Genomic DNA, 22,473 nt, shown 5'->3' with positions numbered 1-22,473 from the left:
CAATTCATCAGTGACATCATTACCTGTAAGAAGTTGATAAGGAGGTGTGGGATCTTTCTCTGCCAATGCCAAAGCTCTTCACCACCTGGAGGTTGAGTGTTCTTCCTTCAACGTCACAGGCCTCTGCCAAATCCTGCTGCGACCTCCTCTGTTGCAGCTTCAGTGCTGCGATGTACTCATTTCCATTAAATCTCTGGCATTTCCATTAGATCCCTCTGCTGTGTTGTCACCATGGCAGCTATGAAAGCAGAAGAAAGCACAATTATTTTTGCATCAAATTAACTGTCATTTTAATGGTGCGATCACTTGCTTTTCTTAGTCTGAGCCCAAAATCCAGAGGTTGAGAGATCCAGCAGTTCCCAAGTCTGTTCCTCCTATGAAGTGCGATACTTCAGGGTTGCCAGCCGCCCCTCCCCACCTCCCCTCTGGTCAGTGAATGATCCCGAGCATTATGGGCCAGTTTTGCCTGCAGTGAGGGAAATGTCTTGTGGAAATATCTTTTTAAAATCCTTGGGAGAGTGCTAAAAGCAAATAGCCCTGGCTGTCACTTTTCCAATCTGATGACCAGTCAGAACCATCTCCATGGTAACAGCATTTCATTATAACCCTCTCCAGGTTTGTGAGGAGACTGTGGCAAGAGGTTCTTTAATTATTAACCAATATATTTATATACCCTGGCTGAACACATCAAATCATTAACTTTCTGTTGGCACTGATCTGCCTTGCAAGGCACTTCACTGTTTGAGAAAACAATGTCTGAAACTTGCTTCCAAGTCATGGATTGTAAATTTCTTGGTTTAGATTTTCCATGGCCCAGATTGTGGAAGTTAAAATGCATTGAAGTTTCATAGCTTGGGAGCTAAATGGTGCGGAAGCCAAGCTGTCCAAATTAACGTTTCATGCCTTCTTTGTAGCAGGTATTGAAAATGTTTATCAGCTTGCAGAGCTTCAAAGGAGTCGGTGTCTGTTATTTCAGCATGAACAGGCTAATCTTCATCTGCGTAGGCCCCATAACATTCTGCTTTTCGACCTTCACCACGGGGTGAGCAAGACCAGATTTTTCCATAACAAATACCAAAGGCAAGATATGGGGATATGCTATGCAAATGAAGGATTAGCAGAAGCCAATTTTTCATTGAATAAGGAAGGGTGAAAAGCCAGGATTTATTTGGTGAATGTGTATGCAAAATGGAGGATTAGAAAAATTGCTTGTTTCTGATTTGCTGTAATTGACTATAATTGCTAAATCGTTTTTCTGTAATGTCAGAACCACTTGCAAGACAGCTGCAGGTGGTTCTCCTTGTGCAGAAGTCATTAAAGGCCTCACATTGGATATGCATGGTGTCTCGTGCTGTTTGTACTCAAATCGACTAAGAGTGCCTGAGGTTGCTGGTTCCCAGGACCTCTGACAAACACATCAAAGCATTAATTTTCTGCCAGCACTGATCTGCCGTCCTAGGCACTTCACTGTTTGAGAAAACAATGTCTGAAACTTGCTTCTAAGTCATGGATTGTAACTTCCTTGGTGGTTTAGATTTTCCACGGCCCAGAACGTGGATGATTCTTTGCTCAACCTCATTGTGAGTAATGTATCCAAATCGGACTCAGAGAAATTCTAATTTCTTCCCAACTATGGCATGTTCTAAATTAAAACATGAATAATCTTGACCATGCCACACACTTACACAATCAAAATATAGTGCTGATTTAAATAGTAGTTTCACAGATTTAAAACAAATTTATAAATATTCCCCGTCCATCATAAAATTTAAAATCACACAAGAACCAATAACGGTAGTATTAACTGTTTCAAATAAATAACAAAAAATGATTTAAAAGCTTCAACGTAAGTAAACAGCTGTGAAAAGAACAGCCCCCCCCCCCCCCCCCCCCCCCGTAGGCTCTGGCCCACCCCCTCGAGTCCCTGGCCTGCTTCACTAATCAGATTCAAAGATTTCTGGCGTGCAGCTGACTCTGGAACTCTGGCTGCCAGAGACGCACGGGGGTCATGGCAACCAGCAGGGGGAGCCCACTAAACAGTCTCTGCTTATGTCTCCTGTAAACACCCTCCAAAAAAGCTCCTGTTTGTTCGTACCTTCGTGGTCTGCAAACCTATTCTTTAAAAATATTGCACTTCGGGTTCAGAAGATCAAAGTGGAACATTGACCATGGATGTTTTACTGTCCTCCTGGAAAGGAAACTATACAGCTAACCTGTGTACAGGGTAATATCCGGAGTTACCCTGTTGCTTAATTTCCTTTGAGGGTGTGGAACTGGAGTAATCAGGCCAAGATGGGAGTCACTGAGTGCCTCCCCATCTCTAGTGCTGGTGGGCACTCTTCCAGGAGCTATGGGAGCAAGTGGGGTCCCAAACTTTGTATTTGGGAGAGGCAGAGGACAGTCTCTCTGTGCCTGAGAAACCGCTGGAAGCTGATATATAGAATTACAGAATCATACCATGAAAAAGGAGGCCATTTGGCCCATCGAGTCTGCACTGAACACAATCACACTCAGGCCCTATCTCCATAACCCCATGCGTTTACCCTAGTCCCCCTGACACGAAGGGATAATTTAGCACGGCCAATTAAACTGCACATCTTTGGACTGTGGGTGGAAACTGGAGCAAACCCACAGGACACAGGGAGAATGCGCAAATGCCACACAGTGACCCAAGCCGGGAATTGAACATGGGTCCATGGTGCTGTGAGGCAGCAGTGCTAACCACTGCCACACAAATGGTAATACAGGGTGGGGAGAATGAAGGAGATGATTTATGCGACATTAAACTGCCAGAACTGGAGGTAAGGGAACAAAAGGGTGAATTTGCAACAGCCCAGTTAGAGGAGCCATACCTTAAGGTCTGGTCACAAGTGCAATGATTGATGGGAACGGAACAAACCAACCACACCACACCTCTCACCCTCCTGTGAAGAACACAGCTGCTATATAGAATTGAGAAAGGAGAGAAATCGAGGTGGAACAGCTGTTGCTACCTCGGCCATACCAAAACACTTCTGTATCTCACCCATAGTCATTTGGATACCTGGGATGCAGAAAACTATGTGACTGTTATGCAGAACCTCGCCAGACAACTGCCACCCTAGCCAAGATGTCGACTCACTCTACTTCCCATTATAGACACCCACTTTGGGATGGATCTGTCAAGGCCCAAATCAAATCGGCCCAGGGATACCTATACATCTTAGTGATAGTCAATTATGCCACCAAGTATCCTGAAGGCGTACTGTTTCAACCAAATACACAGGACATGAATTTGTCTCTTTTCTCCCGAGTAGATATATCAAAGGAGATCGTAACTGACCAGGGGACAGTTCATGTCTTGGTATTTTATGACTACACCTGAGTTAGTACCCAGTGAATTGAACAGATCATGGCTGGGATTCTCCCAAAAATCTAAGTGCCCAATGGGTGGGAAAATGGGAGAATTTGATGCCCGTTTTTTGCGTGTACATAGGTCTGGAGATTCATTCCACTGTGCATCACAGAGTACCTCAGAGATTCACGCTGGAAAGTGGTGGGCGGGGCGGGGCCTCATCCCACTGGAGAGGCCGGCAGCTTAGTGCTCAGCGGGCCACTGTGCATGCACCGATCTGTCAGTGGGGAGATTAGCGCTTGTGCAATAGCCCCCCATTGCTTGCTTCCCAATCCCTGGCCTTCCTGAGTGTTTCCTGATTCTCCCCCCTCCCCCCGCAATCGCCAGCTCCCCACAGCCAGCCTCAGTCTGCCCTCTCCACAAAATGGTTAGCTGTCCAAGGAGGGACCAGCTCCTGACCTCCCGGGGGACCTCAATGGCCTCTGACCTCAATCTTGCAGCATTGCTGAAGTGGGTGTTAGAACAAGCAGCCCAGGTCGGTGAGGAAACTGGCGAGACCCCTGTCTGTCCCTAAGGGGCAGAGAAAGCAGAGCCTGGTCAAAGATGTTGCTATGGTGTTTAATACCGGAACCTCTAGTAAATTCCATTGGGGGCGATCTGACCGCAATTTGGCTAAGTGTCAATTCTGCTGAGAAAACCAGCGTGAAGATCTCTAGCTTCACTGGTCTGATTTATCTCCAAATCTAGGTGTGGCTGGCACCGTTATTCTGGCGGAGTGGGCGGCTCTGAGCCGGAACTGGCTCTACTGAGATTGGGGCATCTTTTTTAATGAGAGTACCAATCACAAATAATAAATTCCTTCCCCCACCCCGCCAATCCCCGGCTAGGGCCTTCACCCCCACCCTGATCATGCCCATCCCCTCGCTCCCCCTCATGATCATCCCCATCCCCTCACACATCCTTGCTGTGCCAACCTGACAACGCCAAACTGCACTGGGGACATTTCCAGGGCATTGCCTGGCCATGTCCCTCTCCTTCAGGGACTATACTGACCTTTGTGCCTCTGGAGGAATCCCCTCAACAAGCTTATATTTGGCTGAACCTGTTAAGAACCTCACTGACATAAGAAAATTTAGTGAGGGGAAAATTTGGTGAGTGGGTGTGTAATGAAACTTAAATTTATTGATATATATTAAAATCAGGTTCTTGCCCATTATGGGTGTGAACCGGATCACGTCATCAACAGGCGGGGAAAATCACAGATGTGATTTCTGGTTTTTCGCCCCCTTCAGCGATCCTACAGACGAAGAGTGCGAGCTCAAGATCCCGCCTCTAGGTTTTCATTAACCTCGGTGGACCATAAGGTCTGCAAATTGTCCAATTAGAAGAAATATTGAAGGGGAACAAGGAAACCAGGCTGGACAACTCCATTTGGACCAGGACCTGACCTAAATACTACAGGGCTAGGGTCACACGCGGACCGTGAACAATTAATTAATTAAGGCCATAACACCTCACAGAAGGCAGCCAAGAATAATGTCTGCAGTACAATTATGGTTGCTTGAACAGACACAGGAAAACCAGAAACAAATAGAGGAAGCAGAATTCCGCATGTGGGAACCAACCTGTTTAAGAAGGTCAAACATTAACAGGTTGTCAGCTCAGGGGTTGTGTGTTGTATTAGTGGAGGCGATGGCCTAGTGGTATTATCACTAGACTATTAAACCAGAAACTCAGCTAATATTCTGAGGACCTGGGTTTGAATCCCACTGCGACAGAAAAAAAATATCTGGAATTAACAATCTACTAATGACCATGAAATGATTGTCGATTATCTGAAAAACTCATCTGGTTCACTAATGTCCTTTAGGGAAGGAAATCTGCCGTCCTGACCGGATCTGGCCTACATGTGAGCCACAGCAATGTAGTTAACTCTCAACTGCCTTTGGGCAATTAGGGATGGGCAGTAAATGCTCGCCAACCAGTGATGCCCATATCCCACCAATGAATAAAAAAAATTTCAACAAATACGAAGTGTGTATTGAGAAATGGAAAGCTGCTCGGCCTGGTCTTTGCAATCCACGTCTCGCAGAATCAACACCAGGAGGAACATTGCAGAGTCAAGCAGGGCTTCCCAAACTCTTGAGCACTGAATGCTGATAGGATGACTCATCTTGCAGGGTATAAAAGCCCGCAGTTAATGACCAGGTATGCAGATGTGGCAGGTCGAGGCCGAGAGGGGCAGTGAGGCCCAGCAGAGCAGCGACATGGTTTGGGGAGGCCCAGCCGAGCTGTGAGGGAGTGGCGTAGGTGAGTACTATTTCTGATTAGTGGCTTGACCAGGGTGGTTAATGTAAGGGGAGCCATGGAAGATGGTGGAAGTAATGTGAGGGATCTACAGAGCTGGCGAATGTATTTGTGACTGTGACTCTTCCTCGTTCCAGAGGTTACAGACTTTGAGTAACTGTGTGATAGTGAATCTACTCAGCATTAGATCGATTACTTTTGTTCGAGGGCGTGTTGGAGAAAATAGGAAGAGATGTACCTGAAATTTTTACATGGTATCGAGGTGTGCCATGAAACACAGATTGAGAACACTGCTTTGGAGGCGGGCAGGGGGGGGGGAATTTTCCTGTCCCATCCACCACAGGAATTGTAGCAGGGCATGGGGGCAGACCACAAAGGTCTGTTGACCTGAGGCGGGATTTTCCTGTTTTGAGGCGAGCACGGCTGGAGAATCCTGCCTTTAGAGACCTCTGACACTTCAAATTCATCAAGTTTTTAGTTGAAGATTAATCTTTGTTGAATTGGTTTCTACAGTTTATATTTTGCAAACAGTGGTCACGTGTGAATGTAATGCCATATAGAGCATCACATGGGGGCACCATTCCCTGGGATCTCAGGCAAAGCACAAGTCTTAAATATAGCTGCTGAGCTGAATGAAAAACCTAGCTTTAAGTCCTTGTTGCTGGTGAGCCAGGGAACCCATCACTTCTACATGGTGTCAGAAGTTAGCAGTGGCACAAGGACTTTGACAAATTGACTCATTAGCATTGAACAAAAATGTTGGAGATAACTTGGCAAAGTTTCACAAGGAGTGGCATACATACTGAGGAGCTGCACTCTCAGACAAGTCAAAAAAGCTACAGGCTTACACTTTGCTAAATCTAACAAGTGATTGAAAGATACAAATCCTTCACTTTCCAACCGAAAACAAGATCTCAAAATAAATTTGAAACTACATTCCTTCCAATAAAGAATATAATTCTCGTTAGGCATACACTGAACTCCACCAAGCAAAAGAAGATGAGTTGATATAAACATATAACCACCTAAAAATGCGCATTCGGAAACCTTGCGGAAAAATTAATCCAAGATCTAATCTGGGACCGGTTGTTCTGTGGAGCGAACAGCAATTTTGTCCAAAAACAACAATTACTGCGAGTAAAAGACCTAATGCTATACTAGCAGCTATGTGTAGATGTGTTGAATGAACAATCTGAATGAAGCAGTAAAGAATTCAGGTGGGGAACTTGAAGAGGGAAAATTAGGTATTTGCAATAGCCAACTGCAGCAGCCATGCAATCAGTGTGGGCAATTGAACCATATGCTGTAAGTTTAAAAAGTCTTTTTCTGTCACCAGCAACACGATCCCTATGTTAGAAACGTTAGTAAAATCAATGTTTTACAATCTAACCCAAGCAGTTAACTACAGAACCAACAACAACATTAAACACTATATTGTGAAAGTGTGAAATCTACCTCAGAAAAGGCTAAGATCTTCACTACATTTCACATTGCAACGCCAAAGAAAGAGTTAAAATTGACAGCGGAGAGAAGAGCAGCATCTTATCCAGCCACAGATGATGGGAGATCGACCCGACTATAGCACAAGATCATGATACGGCGTCGGACCTTGTGCTTAAGGTGGACAGACAATCACCACTTGCTGCACACAAGGAGACTTTGACTTTCACTTTGTGGTAAGAAGTCTGACAACACCAGGTTAAAGTCCAACAGGTTTATTTGGGTAGCAAAAGCCTTGTTTTGCTTTGCTACCAAATAAACCTGTTGGACTTTAACCTGGTGTTGTTAAGACTTCTTACTGTGTTTACCCCAGTCCAACGCCGACATCTCCACATCATTTTCACTTTGTGGACCAGCGAGTAAAGCTGCTGCAAGGGCTTTGAGATAACATCACACTAGGGCTCATCAAACTTGGCCCAGGAGTGCATGCTCCACAATCAAACCTCAGAGATGACAATATACAGTGACATATATTCATTGGCAAACTACCAGTCGTGTACCACGAGATTAAATGACTCGGTTCCACAGTCTTTGCTCTAGAACCAGCAGCCAAGAAGCAGAAAGCTGCATCACATGACTGTATGGGGTGTCATTAACCAAGCAGATAAGACCAAATGGGTCTCAACATGGTAGCCACAGTAAAAAGGATGGCAGAGTCAGGATATGTATCAACCCAGTACATCTGAACAAAGTGTTACACAGACCACATCAGCCTGTAAAGAGAGTGCAGCAGGTGATGGCAGATGTGCCACAAGCTAAGGTATTCAGCATCCTCGATGCAAAATGCAGGTACTGGCAGATCCCATTAGATGAGGAATCTTCAAAACTGACCACATTCTTGTCTCCAGTAGGCAGATATTGTTTTTGTGTGCTGTATGGGATTCCAGCACTGCCTGGAACAACCATGTGAGATCATTGTCGATGATATCCTGGTTTGGTCTCATGCTATACAAGAACACGATGCTCATCCTGGACAAAGTCAGGACTGTCCAATAGAAGCTCAACCCTACGGAATGCAGATTCAAAGTCAACCAGATTCCTTACGTGGGCCCTTTACTCACAGCGGGGATATACTGGGATATTCACCTTGGGATTTAGTGTGACTCATGATACTAGCTGTGTGAATTCCTCGGGTATCATGTGTTTCATTTAGAAACTCCACATCTGCTAATCTGTATTGTTGGATGCCATGACCTTGTTAGATTGGATGTCTGTCAACTGTGTTGCTCCCGCTTTGTAAATGCGACTCTTTATAGACTGAAGAAAAACACTTTATTCACCTCTGGAAGCTGTTTGTTCACTGGCAATGCACAGAGCAAATCTTCCCATGTACAGTTTTACTAGGCTGGGATTGTGGATTACTTGATACTTACTGTATGATACAAACCATTTCCACAGGAATCATCATCTGTATTTATGAAAACTTGGCTTATCTCTTCTCTGACAATCTGCAATGCATCTTTCAATACGAGATTTTCTGCTGTTGACACAAATTTCTAAGTTCCTCATTATCTTTCCCTATTGTTTTCAAAGATTGCCATGGTTTGGTTTCAGTGCTAGTTCTCAACTCAGAGAACTATCTGGTAGGGTACTCTGGATAATATCACAGTGTGTGATGCTGATTGTACTCTGCAATAAAATCATTGCTTATGGTCATCTGCAAAATGGGAATTACTGTTCGACTGCCCAGGGTTCATAATTTTGAATGGATTGATGCTGAACTCTGTCAGCTCCTTTCATCACCATTTGCAAACTCTGAACAATGGTGAGTCAGTTGACCAGATGTAGTTTCTGTTGGGGTGGAATTTGTTGACCAAAGCTCTTTGGAATTGTGGCTGCTGTGGCTATTTTCGGACCTGTTTGCAACAGCGGCGTAGCTAGAGGGGGAGCGACCGCTCCCCCACATTCTTCAAAAGTGGCGGCTTTTCAACGGGGTGTTCCTCACGGGCCTCTCAGATCTCTTCCTGAGATCTGAAGTCCTCGATCCGTGTACTGCAATCGCGGGATGCGATACGGATGCGGGGACTTCAGGCAACGACGAAGGCATGCAATCTCCCGAGAGCGCATGCAATCACGAGGATAATTGCAGAGGCCGCCAAGGACATAAATATGCAGCCACCGCGACGAACGGGCAGTCAAGACCAAGCATCCCTCGCTGACGACATCACCAGCCGAGATTGGGTGAGTAAATAGATTTGGTGATTATCACTTGAAGAATTTAAACCACTACAGAGTCCAACATGGGCAGCTTTAATTTAAATAAACCGGCTCATTTAAGTACATAGCAAAGATCAAGAACAAGAGTATGACATCGCAGGAATGGTTTAGTTAAAATATTCGGCGTGTAATTTATAGTTTTAGTCACCATTCATTCAATACTGTGTATCATTAGAATTAACTACTCCAAAGCTGAACTAGAATCTGGCACCTTGTATCTCTCAGTTTGCATGAACATTTGATTGCTTTGTCCATTTTAAGCACTGGTTATTTTGAGCTAGCTGTGTCTCGAGCATAGTCAATGAATTAATGAGTTTACGGAAATGACATGATTGCCAGTTTCTGGAGGGTATAAGTGCACACGCCCTGCCACGCGTGCTCAGCGGGAGCAAAGTGAGAAAGGCGATATGGATTACGGGGTTGTTCAATTTCATATATGGTATATATATTGCAAAGACAAGTTTAAGCTGCTTTTTCGTTTTATTATGAGGGTGTTATATGTCTATTGTTAAGATTGCTTAGAAAAACTATCATAGATTTTTTTTTCTGATAAGGAATGCCATGGAGAAAAACACTAAGAAGAAGAAACTATCTGGGTGGGAAAGAAGATGAAAAAAGTTGCAAATCGAGCAAAAGAATCGTCAAAATGTCAGAGATTGGACGCCTACTTTTCATTCGGCAAGCACACAACGTCCGCTGCGTCAGAGGTGGAACCCTCTGAAGACTTTACCTACCTTCAGCCCAGGAGATGGAGACGGTGCACAGGCCGTTGTGGGTGCACCTGAGGTGGAACCCTCTAAAGACTTGCTAGTACCTACTTTCATCCTGGGGGCTGGTGACAGCACCCTGGCTGCTGCGGCTGCACAGGTGGTGGAAGTGGAGCCCCTAGAAGACGTGACAACTTCAGCAGACTATCGTCCAGAGGACGAAGATAACACAGTAAGACTACGTGCGATCATTGACACACATACGGAATACCCAACAGATCCACACCTGTTTTGTGAAACACCTGATCTAGTACGTGCTCTTCTTGAGTTAGGCCCTTGTCAGCCGGGTCTTAAAGATAATTTTGACAGTTTTCCAAAAGATGAAGCTGGACGTCATTTCAGTGCAACTTGGTACAAGAAACAAGTTAAAAGTGGTTGTGAAATGGATAGGCACTGGCTGGTTTACTCACCAAGAGCAAACACTCTGCTTTGTTTTGCTTGTTGGTTTTTTGCAAATCGGTTGGATGGTTGGAGTGATCCAAAAACTGGTTGCAAGATTTTTGTTAAAGGTACACACAAAATTGAAAAACATGAAAAAAATGAAAGTCACAAAAAAGCAGAGAAAAATCTTTTCCTTACCAAATTTCGTTTGTTCAACGACAGAACTACCTTGGTTGGCCTTGTAACGGCGGAAAGGGATGAGATAGAGAAAAATAGGATGATTCTAACCTGTATTATAGATGTGGTTCTCTATTTGGGAAAACAGGGATTGGCATTCCGTGGGCATCGCGAGTATCAAAGTTTAGGTTCCCCAAGTGCAAATGAAGGCAATTTTTTGGAACTTAAGATGTTTGCCAAAAATGATATATTACTGGAGCAACATTCATTACTGAGTGATCGAAATGCAACATATCCCAGCCCTGACATACAAAATGATGTGATACAGTCCTTATCAGCCCAGGTTCTATCAAAAATAATAGCTGAAATCAAGGTGGCTAAGTACTTTGCAATAATTGTTGACTCTACGATTGATATCGGCAGAACTGATCAATTTTCTTTATCCTTGCGATATGTAACAGTAAACAGTGCTGCAGTGGAACGATTTATACAATCCGGCGAATTACTTGGAGCAAGGGCTGAAGATTTTTTCAACATTCTTCTTCCAGCAGTCAAAAACTTAGGACTGTCAATAACTATGTGTTACGGTCAGTCTTACGATGGAGCAAACATCATGTCGGGTGAAATATCTGGTCTCCAAACAAAGATTAGGGAAGTTGCTCCAAATGCACTCTTTACGCACTGCTGTGCACATAATTTAAATTTGGTTCTAATTGATGCAGTAAGCTCCAATAGTCAAACCAAATTGTTTTTTGGAACTCGACAAAGTGTCTATACCTTTTTTTCTGGCAGTTTACCTCATCTTTCAGTACTAAAAGAAGAACAACGCAATCATATCAAATCTTTCGCACTGACTCAAGAAACTTTGTGATACTAGATGGGCGTCCAGAAAGTCAGCAGTAGAGGCAGTCTTGCAGAATTTACCAGCACTAGTAGTTGCTCTGCAAAGAATTCTGGATGGTGAGATAAAAAACTGTACTCCTAAACAGCTCGCTGAGGCAAAGGGTATACAAATGCGAGGTTATTCACTTTGGAGGAAATAATAGCAAACTGGATTATTATCTAAATGGAAAAAAATTACAACATGCTACTGTGCAAAGGGACCTGGGGGTCCTTGTGCATGAGACGCAAAAACCCAGTTTGCAGATGCAACAGGTGATCAAGGAGGCAAATGGGATGTTGGCCTATATCGTAAGGGGGATAGAATATAAAAGCAGGGATGTCTTGCTGCATCTGAACAGGGCATTGGTGAGGCCGCAGCTGGAATACTGTGTGCAGTATTGTTACTTGCGGAAGGATATATTGGCCTTGGAGGGAGTGCAGAGAAGGTTCACCAGGTTGATACCAGAGATGAGGGGTGTTGATTATGAGGAGAGACTGAGCAGATTGGGTTTGTACTCGTTGGAATTTAGAAGGCTGAGGGAGGATCTTATAGAGACCTATAAGATAATAAAGGGGCTGGATAGGGTAGAGGTGGAGAGATTCTTTCCACTTAGAAAGGAAGCTAGAACTAGAGGGCACAGCCTCAAAATAAAGGGGGGTCAGTTTAGGACAGAGTTGAGGAGGAACTTCTTCTCTCAGAGGGTGGTGAATCTCTGGAACTCTCTGCCCACTGAAGTGGTGGAGGATACCTCGTTGAATATGTTTAAATCACGGATAGATGGATTCCTGATCGGTAAGGGAATTAGGGGTTATGGGGATCAGGCGGGTAAGTGGAACTGATCCACTTCAGATCAGCCATGATCTTATTGAATGGCGGGGCAGGCTCGAGGGGCTAGATGGCTTACTCCTGCTCCTATTTCTTATGTTCTTATGTTACTGGAAACGCTCAGTACTTACGAATTCTTAGTTTTTCTTACATTCTGGAGTAAAGTGCTCAACAAGGCTTTCAATTTATCCATATATTTACAGAAAAGTAGTCTAGATCTGGTAACAGCTTCTCATTTGATTCAGCTTTTTGAAAAAGATATGAAAAACATGTGAAATGAGTATGAATCCCAATTCAAACAGGTTGAGAATGAAGCAACCGAGTTGGCTCGAAAATGTGATATTAATACGGAATCCAAGCAGCACAGAGAAGGTAAAAGAAAAAGATTCCATGAAGAAATTGCAGAGGATGAAGGAAATATTTGACGCCCGAAAGAACTTCATAGTTGAATCCTACTTAGTGTCCTTAGATTCTGTTATAAATAGCACAAGTAAAAGATTTGAGCATTTTAAAAATGTAGCTTCCAAATTTAGTGGTTTAGATCCAAAGCATTTTGACAATGCAGATAATGTGAGCAGATTAGAATTTTTAGCAGACACGTACTCAGACGTCATCGACAGTCAAACTGAAATCGTACAAGAGTTTCTTTCATTCAAAGACATGTACAAAGAGATAATGAGCACGAGCAGTAAGGCAAATTCAAATGTCGAGAAACTGACCATCAACAATGTACTAAAATTCATGATCGCCACTGACACGTGTTCCAGTTATCCTAACCTATCCACATTGTACCACATTTTTCTGACACCAATAACTAGCGCAGTTGCGGAACGATCCTTTAGCCGGCTCCAACACAAAGTTCTACCTTCATTCTACAATGGGCGAGGATAGATTGTCTGGGTTAGCTTTGGTCTCCATTGAAAGACAGTTGGCTACTGAGGTAAATTATAATAAAGTAATAGATAACTTTGCTAGAATGAAGCCTAGACGAAAGAGGCTGTTGTAGTTGTTTCATACCTTTTTCATATTGCTTCGTTTTGTTTTCATTTTACGTTTAAAATGTAAAATAATTAAATAACACGTGTTTTTATAATGTTTTGATTTTAAATACAAAATAAAAATGTATAATCGTTTTTAAATTATTTGGTATGCGTCGTGGCGCATTTTTTATGTGCTCGCTCCCCCTAACTTTAGAACCTGGCTACGCCCCTGGTTTGCAACTGATCCTCTTTTGATCTTTCAACAGAGATTCCCATTCAATCTGTGCTGCTAAGAAATCGAGCACAGGGCCCACATTGGGTGGTTTGTCATGAGCTTCATCTGTGTATTTACTGGAGGTAACTCCCTCCAGCTGAAATTTGAAAAACAATCTGTCATTTAAATCAACATTCCTGTTCCCCTCGGAGATCTTCATTCTGTAGATTCCTCATGCCGTTTGCATCTCCACATTTTGATCAGATTAGTGATCAACAATGCTGAGGAAGTTGAACTGGGTTGACTCATTGTTTACCTGTATGTGCTCATTGAAGGTAATAGATGGGAAGTCTATCTGCCTCTGGGACTTGGTGGCTACTGATGCATCTTCAACCATCTTACCAATTTCAGGAACAATTTCTTTGGTCAGGTCAAATCTCTTTGCAGTTACATCCTCTGTGCTGTGCAAGATCCCACTGGCAGCACAACTCAAATCACAAAACTGGTTGTCTGGTGCTTCAGTGAAGCTCTACACACCTTCCATCCATTTATTATTCATCCCTTTTTGAATCAGATAGTGTGGTTTCAGTTTGCTCGTGTCCCTCAGACTCTGGGAGACAGCTACCAGTGGCACTGAAGGCCGACTCAGTGCTGCAGCCAGAGGAACCACCTCCATGTGTGAGAACACAGGAGCTGGGCTTTGTAGTTCCTTCTGAAGGACCAGGTGAAGCATATGGATAAGCAATGTTATGAGGCCTGAGCACAATGGCACTGCAGCACTTGTCAAGATCAAACTCATTCTGGTCTTTCATAATTCTTATTGTATTTCTCAAGTCTGCAGTAGAAGGCCTTACTATTTATCCTGCTTAACTTATTCAGTGATTGAATCTTTGAGGCTCTCTCACACAGCACCAAGGATCCGGAATACTTTTGGAACATTTTTCACCTCATTATTGTATAACTTTGTCTTCAAAAAAATGTCTTTACGAGGGAGAAGTAATTGCATTTTCCCCCCAGGGACCACCTACAGTACCCTCACGGACCACCAGTGGTACCCAGACCACAGATTGGGAAGCACTGTGTGCACGCGATCACATGTGGTGGCACAGTGGTTAGCACTGCCACCTAACAGCGCCAGGGACCCAGGGTCAATTCATGACTTGGGTCACTGTTCATGTGGAGTTTGCATGTTCTCCCCTTGTCGGGTGTGGGATTCCTCCGGGTGCTCCAGTTTCCTCCCACAGTCCGAAAGACGTGCTGGTTAGGTGGATTGGCCATGCTAAATTCTCCGTGTATCCGAACAGGCGTCGGAGTGTGGCAACTAGGGGATTTTCATAGACTTCATTGCAGTATTAATGTAAGCCTACTTGTGACACTAATAAATAAACTTTTAAAAATACACAGGCTGCTGCAATACTTAGTCTGTGAAATCTTCCTTGTTAGTATAACCATTCCTACTGCCAAAGCTCTGCTGCAGCCCAAGCTCAAAACCAATGTACATGATGCACTTCTGCAATGCGCACTGAAGAACAAGGTACACCATGATCAACACGCTACAGCCCTAATTCCCTAGCACTGAGCCAAAGGGTCAGGATGCAGACCATTAGTACACAGCAATGCACCACAACTCAACACTTGTGGTAGCCTCAGATGCTGCCCACTATGCACACAATCACTGTCATCTTCAAAAGTATCAGAACCAACAGTTAACGCTGCAGTTCAGCCATATGGTCTAGACCGCAGGCCCCTCACACCATTTATCATGCGGACCTCCACAGACACCAATGTAGTGGACCCCTCACTCGCAAAACACGAGATGCATCCCAAGATACCAACATTACAGAGATGGACCACAGTACAGTTCCAACACCCCCTGCTAGTGTGATCAGGCCATTTGAACAGGCCCTACATAAGGTATCGGGATTTTATAATCACTTAACCTGACACACAAAATTTTTTTACCCTGCCACCACATGTTAAAAAAGCAAAGGACACACAATGAGCTATGCATCAGGTTTCAATAGCCCAATCTGTATTTCACAGTGAGTGTAAATAATGTGTTGTTCAGGCTATTGCTGTCAGAGTTGTCTGTACATAGTTTTCATTATGAACGCAGAGTCATCTCATGCCAGCAGGGACCCAAACTAAAACGGGGAAGATGTAGACTGAGTGGTCATGTGGCTGGAACATTCTCCAGTGCTTTGGGCAGAGCACAAGAAAATAGCTGCTGAGCTAGATATGGAATGCTAGCCAAGGAACCCATCTATGGTGATCTATTGTCTGTTCCTTGAGGTCTTTGCTTATGGACCTTTCTTGAGAGTTGCCCTTCAACTGGGGTCTCTAATTTTCCTGCCCATAGCTGTTTGTTTCTTCTTGTGGTTGCTGCTCCTTTAACTGTGGCCAAATGGGCCACGAAAGATTGAGATTGCAAAGCATGATGGGATAGGATGGCCAAGTGTGTGTAAAGACTGAGACAAGCAGGCCGCAGCCTTAGACATCAGGAATACACAGGAAATAGGCCATCCCGAAGAAAATGGACACACTCTGGTCAAACATCCTTGTTTATCAGACAAAGGGGCACCTTAACCCCTTATTTGGGAGGGAGGTATATGACCTACATGCCTCCAGCACCCACAGGCATGGCTGCTTGGTGCACACCAGTAGCAGTGACTCTAGAGATCAACCGCCGTGAAGGACAACCCTGGACCATCCAGAGGAGAAGAACGAACAGACCAGACCCAGAAAAACAGGATCAGACCAGACCATACCAAGGAGACTGCGGAGACCAACATGTGGATACAGGCCAATATCTGCTTGGGTACCTGTCAGTCACTCAATGTTAAGTCAAAGTCAAAGTCCAGCGTTAGGAGAGTGGTCCAAGAAGTGGCTGATGAAATTCAACGTGGGCAAGTGCGAGGTCGTACACTTTGGAAAAAAGAATAGAGGCATGGACTATTTTCTAAACGGTGACAAAATTCATAATGCTAAAGTGCAAAGGGACTTGGGAGTCCTAGTCCAGGATTCTCTAAAGGTAAACTTGCAGGTTGAGTCCGTAATTAAGAAAGCAAATGTAATGTTGTCATTTATCTCAAGAGGCTTGGAATACAAAAGCAGGGATGTACTTCTGAGGCTTTATAAAGCACTGGTTAGGCCCCATTTGGAGTACTGTGAGCAATTTTGGGCCCCACACCTCAGGAAGGACATACTGGCACTGGAGCGGGTCCAGCGGAGATTCACACGGATGATCCCAGGAATGGTAGGCCTGACATACGATGAACGTCTGAGGATCGTGGGATTATATTCATTGGAGTTTAGGAGGTTGAGGGGAGATCTGATAGAAACTTACAAGATAATGAACGGCTTAGATAGGATGGACGTAGGGAAGTTGTTTCCATTAACAGGGGAGACTAGGACGCGGGGGCACAGCCTTAGAATAAAAGGGAGTCACTTTAGAACAGAGATGAGGAGAAATTTCTTCAGCCAGAGAGTGGTGGGTCTGTGGAATTCATTGCCACAGAGGGCTGTGGAGGCCGAGACGTTGAGCGTCTTCAAGACAGAAATTGATAAATTCTTGATTTCTCGAGGAATTAAGGGCTATGGGGAGAGAGCGGGTAAATGGAGTTGAAATCAACCATGATTGAATGGTGGAGTGGACTCGATGGGCCGAATGGCCTTACTTCCGCTCCTATGTCTTATGGTCTTATGGTTAAGCTTGAAACTTGATTTTTCTGTAAAAGTAACTACCGTAACTAATATTAATTGTGTGAATGAATAAATGTTATTCTATTAATAAGACTCACTGTTCTTTGTCCACTGTATAAGGGTTAAAAACACACTGTGGATAGACACAACATCGGTGACTCTGGTGGGACATCGCAAAGAAGAAAGGTGCAGGTGGGTGGAAAGGCATCAAGAAGCCCAGCCATGAGAGACACTTAAAGGCAGGTGATAAAGAATCATGGGAATGGTCCTGCATGGTTACAAGGCACAGTTGACAAGAGGACAGACTGGTTTCATACGAAGTCCGCTTGGGGATGCCATCCTGAGAAAACAGTTGGACCATTTGAAAGCCTTAAATTCTCAGGAACAAACAATGCCCAGTAGGTCAGGAGCCTCGCAAAGACTTCCAGGATCCGCCGGATCCCGCTCTCCGTCATTGCAACTTCTGAGTCTAAAATAGACACGGTGGACATAGCCGAGTTTACTTCCTTACTACCCGAAGAAGGGAATGAACTCCTCACCTTGGCGCTCTGGACGAAAGTGATGAGCACCTGTTCGATACACCATGCCCACCTCAAATGGACAACTTGAGGAACCTGACCCAGCTTTTAATCACCTCAAGAGGTTCTCAACACAAACTAACCGCTGGCGTACCTTGGACCTAGAGGGGGAGGGACGTAATGACTTTAGTGAGGCCCACGATGGGGACCTCTTAGAATGCAAGCTCTCAGGGTAAGACAGTAATGGCTTGTCCAATTAGGGATCCCTGAATGTGTACATAATGTGGAGTGTCAGGGTTACTGGCACTCTGGATTTATAGAGGAAGTACCTGAATGAGTGTTGCTGTCTAGGTAAATGAATCTAAATTTGGTGATGATTCACCGGCCTCGGAGGAGTTATTTCACATACCTTGCGTACAGAATCCCAGCGAACGGAGATTATACACGCATGCACGTCAGGACAATACGGAAGTCCTGACACACGGACCACGCACATTCAAGTTGAAACCGCCAGTTGGGTTTTTTTATAGCTGTCAGGATTGAAGTGCTGTGCAGAAGTGCCCGATAGAGAAGGGACGGTCCAGTGCTAACTTTGTTTACTTGTCCCAATGATAGGCGAGTGTTTACAATTATTCATTTGCAACTTTTTCTCTGCTCTAGCTGCAGTGAGAAGAGGCAGCAGGTGGGTTATTTTTAAAAGTGTTAAAAAGATGTTGAAAATTTATGTAATGCACAGAAAGTGAAAGTTTTTTTACAATTTTGTCATGACATACTGTTAATTCCATTAAAAAGTACCTTCATATGTAACAAAGTGGACTTGAAGTCCTGTAATAAGCATCAGCTAAAGCTGTGTGTTTTAAGCAGTGTTGTTTATCCCAGTTTTCAGTCTCCTTGATGCAATGTTGATCCTTCAAAGCCTCTTAAGATATAGGGTCAAATGAGCTCTACACCTAGTGGGAAATATGCAACTTTACTTAAGGATGACAGATGCAAGCCAATATGAACCAATTCTGTGACAGATATTGCAGAATCAAGTGCAGATTGAAAATCTGGAGTCATATCCCACCAGGGCTGGTACCTCACACTTTTACCTTGGCCTCTTAGTCGTTGAAGTTCTTTTGAGGCTTTAACGTAGGTGCAAAGATCATGAGAGAAAAGTCAGGCTACAAAATGTACAATTAGTATGTCCAAACTCTCTCCTTCCCTTCCCACCCCTTTCCCCTGCCCTCCTTATATCCTTCCTTCCCTCCCTATTTACAGAAAGACAACAGAACAGTTGTGTTAAAAAATATTTTATTGATCATTGCGTTACAGAGAATGTTTGGAAAAGACGAGTCAATGAAATGTCATACTGCAGCTGCTGAAGTTAAATGTTATCGTATCAAAGTTTTGTTTCTAACGTTATTTTTGTTGATGTTTTCCATTAAACTTTACAAAATTCTACAAATGCTTTATGAAACATCGAAACAGATTTAAAAATGAGATAATTATAAATAAAATAAATGAAGTAAACAAGGCAGAAGAATTCTAATGAAGTTCTGACCCCTTTCCTTCCCAATTCTTTTCTTTAGTTTCCATATTCTAAATTAAAACTTATGGACACTTTTAACATGCCACTTGTCAAAGTTATATAACAGATATAGTTTCAGATTTAAAACAAATAACAAAACCGCTGTTCATTTATACAAATTAAATAATTCTCATCTTCAATCATAAAAATAAAGACACTTTAAATGAACCAAATGACAATAAGACCAACAGCTTTAAAATATCAAAAATAAATTCAACATACCTTCATCAATCCTTTTGATCTCCCTGCCTTCACTTTAAGACTGTTTCAAAGCATGACCTCAATGAGCATTCCCAATCTGATCCCATGCTAAGGAGCATGAGTCCTCCAGCAGGAGGCCTATGCGTCTCGAGGTGAACAAACACGGAACTGGCCGATAAACGATGAGATGTAGAAATCAGCCAGTGATCTGACCCCCAACTCAGCACAGGCCAGTGCTGGAGCAAATGCTCCAATCAAGTGGAGTCCAATGATTCCAAGTCCAATATCAGTGGTTTTCCTGGCAACTGTCTGGCAGGATTCCGTTCTTTGTCCAGAAGAGACTTTCTGAAAGGCCAGCATTAATGATAAACATGACAGACTCATTAGTCTAGTGCTCAGTAAGTCAGCACATCACTGTGTCATCTTGCAGATGATGCATGATGGAAAAGGTCATTTCCACTGTCAATTTCAACAAAAGGGCTCATAGTTTCTTCCCTGCTACACCCAACAATTGCTACATTTCATTCATTGTCAGCGATTCTGGCTGCCAAAAATGTTTAGACCCTTCCTCCCCCACAAAACCTCTGCCAGTGCACAGCTGGATACTCTGGAGCAAGGGCCATCGCCCTGAGAAAGTGGTTTCTCTCACACACACAAGCAGTGAAAGCCACTTTGACTCAGTGAGCAAGCTATTGGTCTGAAGGTGATGAGGTTCAAGCCTCTGCTCAGGTATAGGTACACATTACAAGAGGCTTCCGAATGATTGTGATACAAGGCAATCTAGCACAGAGGAGTTTTTCTCCTCACGAGGAAGCATTATGTACCCAGGCAGTGGTTCTCACATCACTTCTAAGGCTGAGAGTTGTGGACCCTATTCAGCGTCACAAAGCAATTAGATGTATTCCACTCTCTCTACAACATTAGGTGGCTGACAAAATCCCTCACACTGAAGTTCCTGCAAGGCGTCAGATACCTGGGAGCGGGAGCATACTCGCTCAGTCAGCTTTACTGGGTCAGCCTGTGGTGAACCATCGTTGGTTCCCACTAGATAGTACTGAGCCAGGGTCTGGCCAGTACTACAAGTATGTATATATGTTGCTGTTGGGGTTAGGGATGGGTTGTTCTACTTGTTGCTGTTGGGGTTAGGGTTGGGCTGTTACACCTTGTATTATAGTTATTGTGGTACATCCCAGTCAGGCTCCGCCTCCTGGGAGAGGTATAAAGGTCTCTGCTCTGTCTGGGACCCCTCAGTCTGAGATCGTGTATATAATTAGTAGCTGCTTTGTTACAGCAAATAAAAGCCTTTATTTCCTGAGCATCAAGCCTCGTGTGTGATAACGCGCATCACAGCCATGTGGTTCAAATGGAGGATTTCCACACACCAAAAGCAAAACTCTACAGCCAGCTGAGTGTGGGAGCCTGTACTATAGGACGTCCCAAACTCCAATACAAAAAATATTCTGGAAGGTGTTCTCGGGTTGCACCCTATCCACCTGGGGAGAAATAAACACCCTGGATTGATCCAAATGGAGAAGTCAATCATCAAACAACAATCATCAACATTGAGAGCCAAGTCTGGTCCTTTCTGGAAGTGGCCAAACGGGCCACCTAAGATGGCGATTTACAAAGCACACTGGACTTATTGATCAAGTACAGAAGACAGGCTGCACCTTAAAGGACAGATAAACAGGCTGCAGCTGCAGACTTTTGAATACACAGGATATAGGCCATCCCAAAGTAAATGGTCAAATTTTATGATCAAACCTTGTTTACCACTCACAGGGGAGCCTTAACCCCTTATTTGGGAGGGAGGAATGTGGCATGGCTGTTGGGTACATATGATGTGGAGATGCCGGCGTTGGACTGGGGTAAACACAGTAAGAAGTTTGACAACACCAGGTTAAAGTCCAACAGGTTTATTTTGTAGCAAAAGCCACACAAGCTTTCGGAGCTCCAAGCCCCTTCTTCAGGTGAGTGGGAATTCTGTTCACAAACAGGGCATATAAAGACACAGACTCAATTTACATGAATAATGGTTGGAATGCAAATACTTACAACTAATCAAGTCTTTAAGATACAAACAATGAGTGGAGAGAGCATCAAGACAGGCTAAAAAGATGTGTATTGTCTCCAGACAAGACAGCCAGTGAAACTCTGCAGGTCCAGACAAGCTGTGGGGGTTACAAATAGTGTGACATGAACCCAATATCCCGGGATAAAAGGTGCTGCATGACGGAAGAATCTCTCTCTCGCTCTCCCCAACGAATGAATGACAACAATGGTGAGACCATCACCAGCAACAAGCAGCACGAGGAGAGCCACCACACCAAAGAAGGAAGACCAGAGCCAGAGTATCAGACCAGACCGAAGGACCAGACTACGCCAAGGACTATGGAGACCAACACGTGGATAAAGGCCAATATCTGCCTGGGTACTTGCCAGTCGCGCTAAAGTCAAGGTCTAGTATTGGACTTGAATTTTAGTATTCTGTGAGATAACATAGTATTGAGTGTGTGGGTGATTAATATCAATTGTGTGTATAAATAAATACAGGCAGTCCCCGGGTTACGAACGCCCGTACTTACGTACCGACCTCCATAAAGCCTATTATTTAAAAAAATCAAGTTACATACAATGGTTCGTACTAACGAATGGGCGGACTACATTGCGCGACGCTCAAAACGCATTTTCAGCGGTTTGTCGGCCCGAGGGAGAACAACGCCACGCCGTCGTCGCCATTTTAAGTCGGATCGCGTAAACACTTGTGTGCGTTGTGTTTTGACTTAAATTTTTCGTGTGTTTACCCTCGTAATCATGGCTCCAAAGCGTAAATCTGATGCAAGTGATGGTGATGCATCGAAGAAAAGGAAAACGATCACGATTGAAACGAAAGTGGA

Source organism: Mustelus asterias, chromosome 3, assembly GCF_964213995.1.
Source record: "Mustelus asterias chromosome 3, sMusAst1.hap1.1, whole genome shotgun sequence".
Classification (NCBI taxonomy): domain Eukaryota; kingdom Metazoa; phylum Chordata; class Chondrichthyes; order Carcharhiniformes; family Triakidae; genus Mustelus; species Mustelus asterias.
This window is presented reverse-complemented; position numbering follows the sequence as displayed.